At 42.4% G+C, this 15,171-nt stretch overlaps 2 non-coding genes across 2 annotated transcripts; both read right to left on the bottom strand.

Annotated features, from left to right (window-relative positions):
* Window positions 1–6,421: 6,421 nt before the first annotated feature.
* trnai-aau lies at window positions 6,422–6,495 on the bottom strand. The gene has a single exon. It is a non-coding gene; the product is annotated as a tRNA-Ile (tRNA).
* A 704-nt stretch (window positions 6,496–7,199) lies between these two features.
* On the bottom strand, window positions 7,200–7,273 carry trnai-aau. The gene has a single exon. It is a non-coding gene; the product is annotated as a tRNA-Ile (tRNA).
* Window positions 7,274–15,171: the final 7,898 nt, after the last annotated feature.

Raw genomic sequence — 15,171 nt, 5'->3', positions numbered from 1 at the left:
ATTTTCTGATTAAAACAAAAACATCAAAGCATGGTTTAGTTTTGATTGTATTGTGGAATAGAATCAAGTAACAGGAAATAAGTTACTGAAAAGTTGAGGTCAAATAAAGTCCAACATAAGTCTTCTGATGAAATTGCAGAGTTCACAGCAGGTGCCTCAGCCGAACTGAATGACTCAATGACTGAATAAAATCCTTTTACTGGGGAACAGTTAAAAGCAGATATAACAGACCAATCGGAAACCACCAGCAGTGGAGTACTAGCATTCACATTACGAACTTCCAGAACAAAACCTGCTTGTTCTGCAATTTCTAGGGGCAGCACCCATCTGTAAATGTATGTGATGTTCCCTCAAGAATGTTTTAAATAAGTGAGGAGAGACCAAATGGATGACTACAGAGTGGTGTTATTAGCATTTTGTGAGTGATTCACAGGCTGAGCAGGGAGAGGAAGCCTATCTCAGCAGACTTGTGGCTCTCTACCATAGCAACCCTCTTACTCACCTTTGTCGACTCCCACCTCCTCCTCCCTCCCTTTTTCCAACGCACATTCTTTCTTCTTCCCTACTCTCTCCATTGCTCTATTTTTCCATCATTATTCCTCAATCTCACTTTCTTTCTGTTTTTCTTTAGCATTTATCTACCTGTCCACTTTCTCTTCTGCCCACTCTCTCCCTAAATCACCATGTTTCTTCCTCCATCCTTCTTTTCTCTCAATCTCTTCCTTGTTCTCTCCCCTTTCCCTCTCCTCCATCTCACCCTCTCCAAGAAGATGGAATCCAGACCAGCTAGTTCATCATCTTTCTTCCATCCCTTCCTTAAGAGTCTCCTCCGGCCAAACACAAAATCACAGGGAAGAATGTTTAGCTTTTTCCACCCCTGGAAATGACATCCTGACACCAAGATCAAGGGGTAAGATGAAGAAAGATCGCTTGGTCTTAACTGTCATTATTTTGTACACTTCATTGGTCGTCAACCACATAAGAAGACTAAATAATATGTAAGGTTGGTGAAAACCAGACAAGTCACTTTAAGAGTGCACATCTAAGGCTGGCTTCCCAAAGGGCTATAGTCACAAAGACAGAAACGCAGGCAGTGTGCTATAAAATGCAATGCACAGATGCAGGTCCACTGGACAGACCAACATCTGGAACAACCGGTCAAATGTAGAAGGGACCAGAATGGTCATAAATTTACATTTAACACACAAAATTACTGAATCCATAGCATATTTTTAAAATTGTACAAATTGAATTTAAAATAAAATAAGGATTTTCTTCCTCCAGAAATGGCAGTTGTCAGCGGGTGAAACCCCTTTGCTCGAGAACCGTGGTGTTCCACACCAGTGGCCCCTCTTTCCGCAAGAACACGAGCCCTCAAATGAAAACAGCAGCCCCTTGACAAGAAAAACAGGGTTCCCGCAGTGCGGGGCCCCAACACTTCAGAGGAATGCGGCCCCTGTAGTGAAAACAAAAGTGTGGATGTCCGGAGGCCAACTCACAGAAGCCTATTCTACAGCCAAACCACAGCAGAACCTTCAAAACCATAGGAATGTTCCAATACTCCCAAAGTTACAAAACTTGTAAAGAATAGGTCCACTGTGCAGCACTGAGCGTGTGCATTTGGGTTCACCATTTATCTCAAGATGTACATGATACCTGACTGTGGGGGAGTGTTGTGTGTGGTGGTGGTGGGGGGTATCCAAATTCTCAGCAGACATAAAATACTATGAAGTTGCTCCTGTCAAAAGAAATACATTCTGCAGATTATTCACTTAATATAATTGTCATGACTTTGTCTACAGTACGTATTTTTGTAGGCTGAAAAAAGAGTTTTTTTTGTCTTTTCCTCTTTACTATGAATCTCTCAGAGGAAACAGACCAAGGCCACTGGATTTAAGCATCAAGGATGCAGGAACTATTACGTCCATCAGCTGCCCTGTATTGCCTTACTGCTAATTAGAGTCGACCCAGTGCCGTTTTTGGCAAAATTGAAGCAGTGGTTTAATGACATGGAAAGGCCAGGACCCTCAAAGGTTTCAGTTACAGAGCAGAAATAGCAGGTCTGTTTCATCTATCAACAGCACCTAACACATTGCTTTGGCTCTATTTAGTCTAGACCCCAACCCAGTCTACATCTCCCCAAGGGGAGGTTTGGAGGGGGGTGGATAAAATTCTCCAGGTTGTGAAAGTGAAATGGATTTTTTTTTTACATTCATATCTTTTACAGTGGTACATTAAAAAAAAAACATTTATTGTATTTGCATATTACAACTAAAAATGGGGCTACAAAAACAATGTTGTGTAAAAATAATGTTGTATTGTTGTGTCTTTGAGACCTTGGAGGACTGCTGTACCTCAAATCAAAACTGGAAAAAGAAATATTGTTCCTCTATGGTGACTTTCCCACAACTCAGCAATAGCAGTGTGTTGAATGTGACGCCTAATGTTGGTCTCAGCAATAACAATACACAGTTGCCAAGTTAGCATTTTGAAGGCAGCGGGGTGGTCTGTCTATCCCCTAATTGTGTTTTTTCTTTCTGTCAGTTCCCTGTGCCTCACTCAGACATCGTGCAAAGTAGCTCTCTCTATGTTTCACAGTGAGCATTGTCAGTTATGCTTCCCCAGCAAGAGGCTGCGAGAGCGAAGGGAGAAAGAAAGAACAAACTCCGACAAACAACTTGATCAGAGAATTAGAGTAAGGAAAATAAAAAGAGCGTTAAGGGAAAGAGAAAAGAGAGAGAAGGGCAGAAATGGATATGAGAGGTGGAGAGTGAAAAATGTGCATTCTGATGAGGGTTGTGATTACCCAAATGTCATTGCTTTAAAATACTGGAAAAAATTTGAATGATTTACTGCATAAGTTGTCGAGGAAGTGGTTCTCTTTTCATATCACAGAGGCGGAGACAAAGAAATAGGGAGACAGAGAGAGAGAGAGAGAGAGAGAGAGACTGAAAGTGAGCTCCCCCCCCCAGGGCACCACTGGCACACACCTCCGAGGTGCACGACCTGTAACCTGAGAAGAGACACGGGCATACATGTTCTGCGGTAGCTGGAAACATCCCACAGCCAATGAGAAGCAACACAGTGCTGGAAACATCCCACAGCCAATGAGAAGCAACACAGTGCTGGAAACATCCCATAGCCAATGAGAAGCAACACAGCGCTGGAAACATGCCACAGCCAATGAGAAGCAACACAGTGCTGGAAACATCCCACAGCCAATGAGAAGCAGAGCAGTATCCGCCTTTTCCTCTGTGTCTGCTGGTAATACTAATCCACTGGTTTCATTTAATTGTTGTGAATAAAAATATGAACAAGCTACACTGGACCTTAAAGCCTGGCTGTCTGGAACAATTTATTTTAACATGATCAGTGTGTTATTATTTGTAGTACTGAATATCAAGGTCATTGATATTCAGTACTACACTGAAGTAAATATGTAGTTTTTCTTGCTGTTTAGATTGCAGGTGGTTTAGGGCCCATTCATGGGATTTTGAGAAGAATCTTTAATAACCTGTCATTTCACAATACGGCGTAAGCAGAAAGGTTTTATTTTTGCCCACCGATGTGTATGCCAATATTAGACATTGTGGAAATAAATTGTGAATTTATATCCCTTTTGTTAGCTCTAATAAATAGAACTGTTGCTTCCTGAAACACAATTCTTCTAGTGTGCAGCTGTAATCACTGTTTAGCATTATGATAGATTGCTTTTGTCATGCTTGGAGAACTCGATTAAAGGCCCACTCGTTTCTTACAGATAATGATGTTGAAGTGAGGCTTCATGAACCGTATAATAGGTGGCGCTACAATGAGCTATGATGCATTGGCTTGTTTGAACCAATCAAAATGTTTTTCTCTTCACATCAAAAAACACAATGACTGCTTTAAAACAGTGAGTTACTGATAGCATAAGGTAGCTCCACCAACTTTTAGGTTACAAAGCCTCATTCTCCCCTCACTACTTACAGACAAACTATACATTTTCAGGTTGACTTTAAGAAATCGCAGTTGACCTGCACCGTGGTACATGCTGAAATCTGTCTCAGCTTGTCACATACAATGAGCAAAATGTAAAGATTTCTGAAGGTCCGGAAAGCCTTAGAAAAACGACGAGCTTTCACTTGTCAAGGAAGGTTTAAGTAATAAAAATATTATTGTTAATCTGATTCAGATGCTGTTGGACATTTTAATCATGTGAGGTTGAGAAGTACTTGAAAGCCACAATTTTTGTTCATGTACAGTATCTATTTCATTTAATTTTTTTTGCAAGAAACACTTTTCTTTTCCACTTTGGACCCTGTTGGATGACATTTGTTTGACATTAATGCATTTGACAGACAAAAGCAGACAGTGAGCACTTACACCAAGAACTGCTGCTCTGTTTAACAGCACAGCGTGTGCGTAAATCAAGCAGCGATGTCTCGGCGGACGAGGAATCTCTCTGGCGACTGGAACTCTTTTTCACCGCAGAGAGAGAGCGTTCGCGTTTTACCGCCCACGGCCCTTTCCGAGCACGGCTGTCCCTTCCCTGCACGTGCGCCCAGGCTCGTAAACGGTACGCGCTCGATGACCGAGAAATTAAACCGAAATTGAGATGGATCTACAAGGGGTGGAACAGGGCTCGTAAATTCACCCCTTCTGGGATAGCCCAGCACCCGGGGAGTCTGTCAGGCGCCGGTTACCTGAGCACCAAATGAAAATGAAAGCCCCCCCCCCCCCCCCCCCAATTTTAATCACAGCAGCACCACATCACGTCTAGCACCCTCACCTATGAAGTGTTCCCGCAGCTCCCCTTCTCATTTCAGACGTCTCAGCCCTCTCGTACTCTCACTTCAAACACGATTCATAATTCATGAATTTTCTTTCCGCTACCGTTTAGCTAACTCTGTTTTCTTCCCTCTTTTTCTCATTAGAATTATGAGTGACACGAGTTGACCCTTCTTGGAGCAAATTCCATGAGATTTGTTAGCCTGTCTGTTATTGTCATCTAAGCAAGTGGTGGGTGCAGGGGATTGGTCATGAAATGAACAGAAATTAAAAGCGAGAGTTACTTGCGTATATGGTCAGGTTTTCTTAATGGAAACCTGAGCACATATAGAAGCAAACTGTTGTGTTTTCAGTAGAAGTGTGAAGTGTGATCATAATTATTTGTTGTGGAGGGCCATAGGATTTATGAAACTTAATTCTCACCCAACTCTCTTTTTTCTGTAAATGTCCATCTTAGTTGATAGTGCCATGCTGAGATTAAATCCAGAAATATGTTGATTACAAAGGGGAGATACATCAGTTTTGATGCTGACATTCAGTAAGCAACAGATCATAAAGTAGCACTCGTGAATTTTTGGTGGTACTTTTAGACACTGTATTTGTAATGTATAGCATTATAAGATGTCATATGTAGTGCAAATGATATTCACCTGAAAGCACAGCTCCTATACAAAATTAGCTGTTGAAATGAAAAAAAGAATATATTTCCTCACACTAATGCATGAAAAATTAGTGAAGCTACAGTATAACATTATGAAGGTTATATCACCTGCTTTCAACCAAAATGCACTCCCTTGCTGAATTTTCCCTGCTATTATTGTTCAGAAGTGGTTTGGTACTCCTCCCCCTGGTAGAACAAATTTAAATCTATTTTATGATGGTATTTATAGTGAAATATATATAGTGAAATATAGTTTAGAATTAGATATGCTTCAACTTTAAATGCTTATCTTTTACAAATTTTCATACATAATTCTTCCCCAATTGTTTCATTTTGTTCTATCTTGGGGGAGGGGGGACCTCCTTAATAATAAGCACCTTTTTCAGAATGGCCACTGAGTTTCGTGTTTTCGACTTTTCTTGTCTCAAAAACCATGGTCCCCGCCCCAACATACTCCCCTCTCACACACCACTGGATCTCCTGACCACTGTCACCCCCATGAAGGTGGGTTTGCCCAGTGCACCAGCACCTGTCCATTAGGAATGCAGCTCCCAGGAGAGCCCATTTATGGTTCTCTTCCTGTTAGGGGGGTCATCCTTCCCCTTCCAGGAAGCATTGGCACAGTGCAGGACATCAGGGAAATCCAGAAGGTGACCTCTGACTGCAACCCCAAACTGACCTTTTGCTGCATGCTTTAAAGCAGCTGTTCTCAAACTTTTTAAGTCTAAGGCCCCCTTTGTGGACAACAAGTGCCACTGTGGATCCCCTTGCAATAATTTGCCAAATCTGTGATGTTTCACTTTTATTAGCAGATAATTCCACCACAAGAATGCACAAGGCTTACCTCAGTGAGAAGGATGAGACTGTTTGTGTTTCAAACTGTATTGTTCTTATAAGACACTTCCAGGTACACTTACAAGAATACACTATTGAATGTAAGAATGCTGTATAGCTATCAACAGTCACGCATTACAACCAAAAACCAACCGTTGGCCCGTACGGGGATCGAACCCGCGACCTTGGCGTTATTAGCACCACGCTCTAACCAACTGAGCTAACCGGCCATGGTTGCTTAGTGCTAGCAGGTTGTATTGGGCAAACAGCAACGTTTCAAACTAGTTTACACATTTCTATGTTTACTTCAACAAAGTAAGGCCCAAAAACCACATGAATGGCTTGTTGGTCTAGGGTTATGATTAATGCTTTGGTTCAGGAAAGGTCCTCGGTTCAAATCCTGGACAAGCCCAGTCTCTTCACGTCAAACCTGTTTGCGAACACAGCACCATCCGACCGAACAGCCATACACTTTTTTCAAATTTTCCACAAACATTTGTTGAACATTTTAAATATCTCTTCACCTATAGCTCTCTTCTCTACTTTTTTACAAAATAACATATCCTACAAAATCTCTGCCCTCCCTTGAGTATCGAACATAAACTAGCAACTGAGTTGCATTGCTAACGTCAGTACATAGAGCGTCATTGAAAACTGTTCAGATGATCTCAGCCTCTTCGATCAGTTGGCATTTCACATCAAAAAGAAGGTCCCTGATTGTTCTCCCGATTGTATCGTTGGACAGTGGTATAGCCGATAATTCCACCACAAGAATGCACAAGGCTTACCTCAGTGAGAAGGATGAGACTGTTTTTGTTTCAAACTGTATTGTTCTTATAAGACACTTCCAGGTACACTTACAAGAATACACTATTGAATGTAAGAATGCTGTATAGCTATCAACAGTCACGCATTATAACCAAAAACTTACTGTTGGCCCGTACGGGGATCGAACCCGCGACCTTGGCGTTATTAGCACCACGCTCTAACCAACTGAGCTAACCGGCCATGGCTATATAGTGCTAGTAGGTTGTATTGGGCAAACAGCAACGTTTCAAACTAGTTTACACATTTCTATGTTTACTTCAACAAAGTAAGGCTCAAAGACCATATGAATGGCTTGTTGGTCTAGGGTTATGATTAATGCTTTGGCTCAGGAAAGGTCCTCGGTTCAAATCCTGGACAAGCCCAGTCTCTTCACGTCAATCTGAGTTGCATTGCTAACGTCAGTACATCGAGCGGCACTGAGAACTGTTCAGATGATCTCAGCCTCTTCGATCAGTTGGCATTTCACATCAAAAAGAAGGTCCCTGATTGTTCTCCCGATTGTATCGTTGGACAGTAGTATAGCCTTGAGCTTGTTTGTTGCTTCCGCCCTCACCATCACTCTGCACATCCACTGCTGCTACCAGTAGTAACTTCTCACCAATGGTGTGAAGTTTTCTGCACTTGGCTCTTCGCAGGGCTACAAGGTAAGATGTTTGTTTGGCTTTCTATGGGATTGTTTTGATATCTGTCATTTGTGCTTTCCATATTCCTCTTTCCACTGGTAAAAAAATCAGTATTTTTATTGTTCCAGATAATTTCACAAGAGATGGCATTGTAGTTTGCATGGCTTTAGCACTTCAGCACGTCTGCCATTATGCTACACAAAACTATATTTTATGAAAGATTCATCAAATTTTCATAATTTAGATTTCTTTTCTACATCATTGCTTTCATTAAATGCAGTAGGATTGTGTCTAATGGGAAGCTCATCCATTCTGGTGACAAATGCTGCAAGTATATTAAGAGCTGTGATGCTGTTCTGATGACGTTACAGCTAGCTCGTCAAGGGGGCGCAGGATGGCCCACATGCCACTCTAAGCACGCCATTGTTTTGAATGTAGGCTGAAACATATTTATTACATTGCCAAAATTAAACAGTACTAAGTAGAGATATCCCTACAACATATTGAATTTTTCTGTGGCCCCCTTGGCGCAGCTTTGCGACCCCCCCCACCGCCAAAGAACCACTGTTTTAAAGGACTGTTTTTTCCAGATTTTGGACAGGACGTCATTAGGACATTCCAAGAATAACCTGAATTGGGAACAGAATTTCACAAGGCAGTCATTTTAAAAGGCAGTTTATCATTTCCCCATTGTGTATCTGACATTGAAAAGTGCAAGCTTTACTTTAATATATTACTGCAAATGTTAACACATACAGTGCAAGTGGATGAATTTAGGAATCTTCAGCCATCAACTGATTATTCTTGCTAGTCCCTGAATGACAAACTATTTTACGATAGTGAAAAAAGGGGAAGAGTGAAGGGAACCTCTAGCCTTCTCTCTGGAGAACAGAGCATGGAGTCTAATGAGACAGGTACAGCAGTTTTTAAAATATTCCCATCATCTGGAGTACATCTGAGTCTCAAAACAGGAATAGGTTGGATATTGCTTCTTATAGCTGAGCCATCTAAAACGCATAGGTCTCCAGCTCTGGCAGAGACAACGGCTGAAAGCTTGAGTCACCCTCTTGTGGTGAAGAGCAAACATTACAAGTCTCTTTTAAGTCTGACATGTCCGGAGCATATCCAAGAGGAAACAATTTTACTCATTAGGGTGTGGAAATCTCAGCATTATGATTCATACGGAATTGTACGGTAATGTGACCACATCATCTTTTAATAACCTGTAAAGTCTGAAACTACAATTACTCTTGCTGAAGACATTTATGAGTTGTGAGCAGCATACAATCAAGTTCAAAATATAATTTCCTGGCATTTCTACATGGATTGTAACAGCACGATAGCCATCACTTGGCATTTCAAGCAGACATCCAAGCGGCTGAGGACGAATCGAGCGGAAACCTGGAGCCATGCTTCAATGCGTAAGATGGCGATATATTAATACACACATTCAAAAATCATACGGGGACATAAAGTTCCAGACTACTGTTCTGGAAGAGCGACTAAATAAAACATAGCATTTAATGCTGGCCAGTGGATATGGCTGTAGATCAAGAAGTGTCCGCACAGTCAGTTCTAAATCTTTCGTTAAACTCTGGGTGATGCAGAGGGTCTGACCGGTCCATAACTGCCATGGCTGTGATGTGGGAGAATGAAGGGCTGTAGGCCTGGTTCTGAATGGCCCAGGTCCAAAGACAATTCCCCTGCAGCGTGGGCTTATTCTGGGTGACATATGCACACAAGCTCTCGTGATGGAGCTGCTGTCGAATCAAGTGAAAGGATGTGATCTTTGTTATTGCGGTGCCCGGGGCAGGTCACAGCCCATAAAAGTACTCTGGAGGAAGTGCAGTATGAGAGAGGGGGCGGAGGGGGGGGGGGGGGCGCAGTGTCTTCATATCCTAGTGCCCCCACCCCCCCTCCCCTGTTGCCACTGGGGTGACATCTCCACTGAGGTCTTTCATAGCACACTTACAGTAATAGCCAATTAGCTCCAGTACTGGAGGCTTTAGCAAAGACTCAGTAAACATGTACTTAAAGCCCTGAAGACTTCCTGCTGCCCAGTTAAAAATTTTCTATTTTATAACATCAAAAAGAACATTTATAATGTTTTAAGAAAGCCTTACATTTTTTATTTGGGACACGACATGAGAAAATGTTGGTCTGAAGATGCAAATCGCACACTGAGGGTCACATTTCCAGAAAACATAAAGTGGTAGGAGAGTTAAGTTTCATGAATTCTGTGGTGGGAGGAGCTAAGATTAACTGTCAATCATTAATTTGTGTTGCACTCCACAGCAAAGTGTAATGAACAGTTCAAATCACAGAGTCAGAGATAGGACATGAAAGTCCGTTCACTCTTTTGTAGGATGAAGCCTCATTCTCAAACCCCAATCTCCCCCAAACAAGGTTGATTGATTCTGGCTTTGTGTGTCTTACAAACCACTTTCCCAGGTTTCTTTTTTTTTTTTACAGTAGCACATTGCCAGACTGTGAAGCCAGAGGTTTTACTTCCCAATGCACAGGAAAGCATGTGAGAGATCCTCCATTCAAGAAATGTTGACTCAGAACTCTTCTCAACACTAGCACACCTATGCATGACCACATTAAGATACTCCACAGGAATACAGAAGCTAATAAACTTTTCCCTGGCAGTGAAGATAATATGAATGGACACTGCCCATCGCAGCAGACTGTTTGATGTATTAAAATAGACCTCATGAGAAAAAGCGTGGGCTTCACTGGGACAGACGGACAAGTGCTGAAAAGCACTTACCATCATGAGCATTACATCATGGGGCTCACGGACGGGATGTGGAAGGAAGTGGAGCGAACATCGCTTACGGTAGCCCGAAAAATACTCCCCCGCACACCCACGCCACCCTCACCAGATGAAATATGGCAACCAGACACCGGAGAGCAGCGCTGGTCTTTTACGTGAGAGCGTCTGACTAATGCTCTCGACTAAGGAGACGGGCGCACACCACACACAGGGGTAGCCACAGGCCGGGACACGAGCCTACAGTGGCTCAGAGCAGTGAGTTCAGTCTTGCAGAATTCGACTGAAGTCATGCCCCATGAAAACCCATCCTGCCGTGTAGCGGTGACTCCCTCCTTCCTCCCTTGCTCTCCCCCCCCCCCACCCCCCCCCAAAAAAAAAAAGCTTTCCACTTGGATCTTTAGTGATGCTAATGCCCAACAGAAGCAAGAGAAAACCAACCAAATGCAAGAGAAAAGACCAATGCACACTTTCCTTTCACATGGACACAGGAAAGAAAATTAGGATAGACACGACGCAAACACACGCACATACACGCACGCACACACACACACACACACACTGACTCACTCTTTTCCTCTGCTTCTGCTTGAAAGGCAAAAAAAATATTTATATATAGGCTAGTGGTCGTTAAAGCACTTCAAGCATTTGTGGTTGCAAGATAGAGCGTCGACAATTCTTCCTTCGCTACATCAGTATTTCTCCCCTTTCCTCCATTTCATGAAATCAGCAATTACACCGTGATCTCGCAGCACTGCTTGCCACCCACTCCGAAACCCAGAAACACACATTCATTCAAAACCCTTGAGTCAGTTAATATGTATTTTCCACATTACAGGCCAAACGGTACACTACAGTAAGAGCAAAGCTATGGGTGTTAGAAGGAGAGGGCCTAGTAATTTGTAGGCATCTGGTTAGCAGGTCGGGGACATTCAGTCCCAACGACTATTCATAAAATACTTAAACCCATACTGCATTTTAAAGCGTGACAGTGACTATATATGACAAATACACAAAATAAAAAAATCATTTGGTGGATTTATTACAAGGTCCTATGGAACAGTTTTGAAAGGGTAGAGCACAAGAAGGGCCAAGAACTGTGTGTGCTTTTTCTTCCCAAGCCAAAATCAGTATAACCACCCATTCACATTTTATGATACAGTACGTTTTCTGGTAAGTTCTGCAGCTACTGAATTTTAGGAGGCTCTTAGGATAACATGAGTACAGCATTATTATAATTTTTTATTTTTTTTATTATTTTATCCTACAGTTGAAAATCTGTCCCAGCTATTAGGGTATTGAGAGTAATTCAAAACCGACATCATTTTATGGTCACACAGCATATCTGTGACTGTCTCCTTGTCTGTTTTTTCAATCCAAAGAAGAAAAGGAAAAGTGGCTGTGCCTTGGCGGGAGGATGTGAGCCAGAGGTCAAAGGTCATGGTAGCCCTTCACATCTTGTACCTGTGTCGGCTCTAAGCTTCATGTAGCGCACCATTTTCTTTGGCAGCACCGCTTGTGCGAAGGCCACGGAGAGCACTGCAGCCGTACCCCCCTCCGAGGTTTCCCATGAGCTGTATAACAGATGCAGCTGCCGCCGCGCGCGAGCGTCCCTTACCCTAGCGCCTCCCGCGGCGCGCTCGCAGCGGTTCGATCCGCCCCTGCCGCTCGCATCGCCAGACTCACACGGACCAGCGGGAGAGACGGAGCGGAACGGCTCCTCTTACGCGCTCACCCTCTAACTAAGACTCAAACGCGCGCCAAGTGAAGGGGCTCGGTTCGTGCCGCGGGCTAGCTTCGGGAGAGAGCGCGACGTGCGCCTCGACCTGCGGAATAAATCAGCTCAGCTTGCGCACCTGGGGGAGGGGGGGAGCTGAATGTTTGCTTTGTGCGCTTTCTTGAAAGGAACTCGAGAGGCTTCCTTGCGGGCGTCCTTACCGCTCGCCGGGAAGGGCCGGCAGGAAACCCGGAGCGTGCCAGGAACACAAATGCCACGGCAACAGACAGTGAGATCACTACAGGCGATGGGATCTTGGTAATCAAACCCGTGTCCATGCCTGCATGAACTCAGTTTGACAAAGAGGGAGTCCATGCCAATAATTAAAAGGCTACCACTTTTATATATTTAAGGAATATAATTACATATGATAATATATGTATAACAATATAAGAGTATAAAACAATCTCAGTTTTCTCAGGCCACAAATTAATCTTTCAGTAAGCCAATCATCCCAAGCAAACTAAACCACAAGGAAAAAAGATAAAATTATTAAAACTGCGGTCACAATCTCCAAACTTGATCATCATTTAAAATTTGTTGGGAGATCAAAGGACACCCACAGATATTTGAGGAAGAGGAGCTAGAGAGAGGTAGAAGAGGTCAGCAAGAAAGAATGGGAAAAAATTATAGAAAGACTTAGCTCACTGCAAGAAATGTTTGGAAATTGTTGCTGACAGGATGCCCAAACATTTGCATGTAATGTATAGTAATCATGCATTAATGTTTTCATAAAGATGTTTAATTTTTACCACACTGAGGTCTGCTCAGCTTCTGTCCACTTATAGATTCATTGTATACACTTTGTAGAGGTGCCCAAACTTGCATGTAACTGTGATATCTTGATGCCAATGCAATACGTACTTTAAAAATACAACTGTCAAAAAATGACAAAGAGACTTGAAGTAAATCTCATCAGGTGATATTAGAGGAAGTAACCTGTTGAACTATTTGGGTGAAAAGAACCCATTTCATTCATCTGATTAACTGAGCAGTCAGATGAGCGCGTCATTCGCATGGGAACAGTGTAAAAGCTGTACTGAGAACCATAGCTCTTAGAAAGCTCCCTAAAACGGATGTGTAAGCTGCCCACTTAAGTCGCTGCGCTGATCATTATGGTCTGCCGGGGCTTAATCAGAGGTCTTTGGCTCAGTGCACTGGCAGAACGGGAGCTCACTGACGTTCTCAAGAGGAAGCCACACATCCCGCTGAAAAAAAACCCACAGCTTTTTTGGAACTAAACACGCCAGGCCATCCAAAGAAATCAAAACTAAGAGAAATAAACAATAAATCACTGTCCTGACATAATTTAGTATGTGGCTTCAGACAGAAAATAGCTGGATTTCATTATGAAGAGCAACCAGAAAGCATGTCATTAATGTAATTAAATCATACTGAAAAATAGTAACAATTTATATAATTTATATAAATTAAACAGGCATTCCCCTTCATATTCCTCTGTTTCTGTTTTTTTTCAGAGCATTAAAATCTTTCCACATTCCACACCGACATTGCAGGCCCAATCATAACTGACCTCATAGACACACAGAAACATCTAGTCATGAATTACAAATGCTTTACAATGCATTCGCTAGACTTCATTGAGATGTTTCACACAGATGTCCCCTTAATCAACATTAACATTAATTGCAGCAGCTTACCTGTGATACACCTTTTGCAGCCTTCACAAACAATCTCACAAATGGAGAAGTCCAATATATTTATAGTTTTACTGTGTCTTATGATCACACCTAAGATAAGTACAGGTGGTGATTACTGTCTACTTTAGGGCAACATAAAAAGTGGTTGATTATACAACAGGCATGACAAAACATAATTAATGTTAATAGCAACTGTTAATGTTTTACAAACAGTTAATAAATGGAAACTTTATATAATTGGGCACTGATTCACTTCAATAAGACTTGCAAATGACTCAATTTATAGACCACTGTAAGCAGAACCCACATTTAATTGTCCTATTATCTTTAAAAATTACCCATGCTGCTTTGCAAAGTATCAATTCCAGCCTATTGGCCAAAGAGCTCACTGAGGCTGAGGTCATTTTTGTGAGCCTGCCCGGATACCGCCGATGTATAAATTGCCTACTGGTGAAGTGAAGCGTGTGGAGATTTAATCCCAAAAGAGATGCATTCTGGGAAGACCATTCATCTGTCTATGCTTGGCCCTCTCTCTCTCTCTCTCTCTCTCTGTGGCAGTTCACACGATCAGAGGAGGGCTCTGTTTCTCTTGGTCCCGTCCCAATACCTGTCCAGTACGCAGGAAACTGCTGGGTCAGTCAATCTCCTGAGAGAGGATGAATCAAACGCTTCTCGTCACATCAATTTATCATTTTTATCCATTCACTTTAACTTTTTATTCACCGCAATGAAAGACCGACTAGAAATATGTTTCTAATGACAGGGGCACCTCTCTCCACAAAAAAGGGGATTGAATATTTTTTTAGTTCAGGAAAATATTCTTTCAAACTTTCAGTTGGTCATTTTATGAGGTCTGCCCGACAGCGTTTTCACCATATGAAAACTACCAATGAGCCAAAATAAAAAGGAAATGAGGACAAGGGTGGAAAATGAATCAACACCAGCATTCAAAGGACCGTCATCTGGATCAAGGAGGTCACACCTGTTACCCCCAACAGACACTCTATGGTCTCACCAGGGATGGGCTCGGGGCATTAACCTCAGGCCTTTGCAGAACTAATGCACAGAAATTATGGGGCCACATACTTCACTCAGGTCAGTCCGACCTTCCCCTGACCGATCGATTACTTGCATACCATAGAGCATGTTTAATGTTTGTGGGAGAATTATCTTCCGTGGTCAGCAATATTTCCTGTTATTTTATATATGTTCATTAAAGGGTTGAGACCTGTCTTCTGTTC

The sequence above is a fragment of the Anguilla anguilla genome, chromosome 10, assembly GCF_013347855.1.
Source record: "Anguilla anguilla isolate fAngAng1 chromosome 10, fAngAng1.pri, whole genome shotgun sequence".
NCBI classification, from domain to species: Eukaryota; Metazoa; Chordata; class Actinopteri; order Anguilliformes; family Anguillidae; genus Anguilla; species Anguilla anguilla.
The sequence above is the reverse complement of the archived record's forward strand: the minus strand, read 5'-3'. Positions and strand labels throughout refer to the sequence as shown.